At 44.4% G+C, this 2,633-nt stretch overlaps 1 pseudogene; it reads left to right on the forward strand.

Annotated features, from left to right (window-relative positions):
* Positions 1–324: 324 nt before the first annotated feature.
* On the forward strand, positions 325–2,111 carry LOC115643723 (annotated as a pseudogene).
* The last annotated feature ends 522 nt before the right edge of the window (positions 2,112–2,633 follow it).

Here is a 2,633-nt window from a genome sequence, read left to right on the forward strand (position 1 = left end):
AGAGCCCTTTATATTGATATTAAGGGCCTCATAGTGCGGATGGGTGCGCCGTTAAATCGGTTTAATGCTGCTAAATTCGGTTTCAATGCATAGTGTAGACCAAGCCTAAGAGTGTTTATATGTAATTTACGCCCATCACTGCTTACACAAGAATGGTAAAGTAAAGTGCACACTCAACTGGATATTAGTGCAAACCTAGTGTTTTCACTATTCACCCATATGTGACACTAACTCCACACCTTCCCAGGTGAAGTAACTGTCTGTGTTAGCTTGTAACATGCCAAATATCTACAGACCATTCCATGAGAAGAGGATGAAGTGAGGATGAAGAGAAGGCTGTAGGATGATTGAACTCTGGATTCAGTCAACATTGGCAAGGCAAAGCACTTCAGTTCCTCTTGGATGGATTTTTGATGATCAGAGCATATCACTGGGAAAATTTGGTAAGGGAAAGTTAACAGAGCCCAGTTCTGACTGAATTTATACTTGTAAATCTGGAGCATTGCCATTCAAGTCAATGATATTAAATTAAGAACTTCTGCCTAAGAAGAATGTATATCACGTACTGCAAAGAGGCAGTGGCTTAATTTGGACTCTCAGGAGTGGAGGAGATATATATATATATATAATATGGCAATGAAACACATTTATAAATAGCTTCAGTGCAGGACAGATAAATACAGTGACAGTTTAACCCATGCATTTGCAATGTATTTACATCAATGGTGCCAAGAGTTTAGCAGGATTCAAAGAGGGACTGGATGTTTATATAGATAAACAGAAAATCCAATTAAAGTAGTGAAGATTGTTTCAAAAACCCTCTGATGGGCTCTAAACATTCCTGATTTGCACCGCAAAATTTGTCTAATTAGTGGATGCAGGTTATTTGAAAGCTGCCTATTGCAGGGTGTCTTCCATTTCCTCTGAAGCATCTGGAACTGGCCACTGGATACTAGGTTAAATAGACTATGGGTCTGATCCACTCTGGCAATGTCCATCTGCCTATGTATTGTGTAAATCCAAGACTATGTTTTTGCTGATCTTCCTTGAGCTCCTGGGAGTCTCTAGACCTGCACTGAGAGCAGAAAGATGTCTCGCTAAATGTCATCCAATCTCCTGTCCTTTTTCTTTTTAGGAAGGAAAGTTCAGAACTCCTCGGACCTGCCCAGTACATTATGTCAGCTGTCAATAACACCAAATACAACTCTGCAATGTTCTTTCTCACCGGGTTCCCAGGTGAGGAAGACGTCCATCTCTGGATTTCTATCCCCTTCTGCTTAATGTATGTTATTTCGATGGTAGGAAATTCAGTCATTCTGTTCATTATAAAAACAGATCCAACCCTCCATGAGCCCATGTACATTTTTCTTTCCATGTTGGCCACCACAGACCTTGCCTTATCGATATCCACCATGCCAACGACACTGGGTATATTCTTTTTTAACTCTAGGGAGATCAGCTTTGATGCCTGTTTTGCCCAGCTGTTCTTCATCCACTTGCTCGAATGCATTGAATCCTCTGTGCTCTTGTTGATGGCCTTTGACCGCTTCATTGCGATCCGTAACCCACTGAGATATGCCTCCATCTTAACTCTGCCGAGAATAGGCAAGATGGGACTGGTGTGTGTGCTAAGAGGGGTGGCTGTAATTCTCCCGCTCCCTTTTCTTCTTCAACGGTTCCAATATTGTCGATCCAATATCCTCTCCCATTGTTACTGCATAAACCAGGACGTCATGAAGATGGCTTGTTCGGATATAAGAGTAAACAGTATCTATGGCTTGTTGATTGCACTTTTGACAGTGGGGTTGGACTCGCTGCTCATCTTCCTCTCTTATGTGATGATCCTTAAAACAGTGCTGAGCATCACGACCCAAGTGGAATGTCTTAGGGCCCTGAACACCTGCATCTCCCACCTCTGTGCCGTCCTGCTCTTCTACATGCCAATGATCGGCCTTTCCATGATACACAGATTCGGGGAGGGCTCTTCTCACTTGCTTCAGATTGTCCTGGGCTACGTCTACCTGCTCATCCCACCTCTGATGAACCCAATTGTGTATAGTGTGAAAAGCAAACACCTTCGTGAGAGGATAATCAGGGTGTTCATCAAGTGAAGAGTCAGTTCATCATCCAGCTCCAAAACTGGTGACACAGGATGCGAAAAATATGGGCCACCTATTCTGTCCTGGACCCTTAAACCTGAGACAACATGAGATACTGATCCGTGCTATGTAGAGACAGGTTCAGAGAGGGTCTAAGACCTGGAGCAATGGGAGAGGGGCTGGTGAGGGAGGACAGTGCAATGGGAGAAGGAAGCCAAGGCAGGCAGCAGCGTTTTAAAAGTGACTTTGTTCACGGAGAGCCAGGGAACTAGTGGGATCTTGGCCCATAAAGAGCCACATCACTGGCTGCTCCATCCTCATAATTCCTCTGAATACAGTCAATAAAGAGAAGGGATGTGGATGTTGTTTCCCATTACACTTGGCCTGTCACTGTCCTGTCTCTGGTTAAACATCCACAGGCCATAAAAAAGGCTGCAGAGCTGCTCTGCAGTCACACCCCTGGCCCTTCCCGAGGACTCTGGGTGCTGTGTGATCTATGAGAACTGCAGCAGCTGTGGCCAGGGGCTACTGAAG

The sequence above is a fragment of the Gopherus evgoodei genome, unplaced genomic scaffold (genome assembly GCF_007399415.2).
Source record: "Gopherus evgoodei ecotype Sinaloan lineage unplaced genomic scaffold, rGopEvg1_v1.p scaffold_68_arrow_ctg1, whole genome shotgun sequence".
NCBI lineage: Eukaryota > Metazoa > Chordata > Testudines > Testudinidae > Gopherus > Gopherus evgoodei.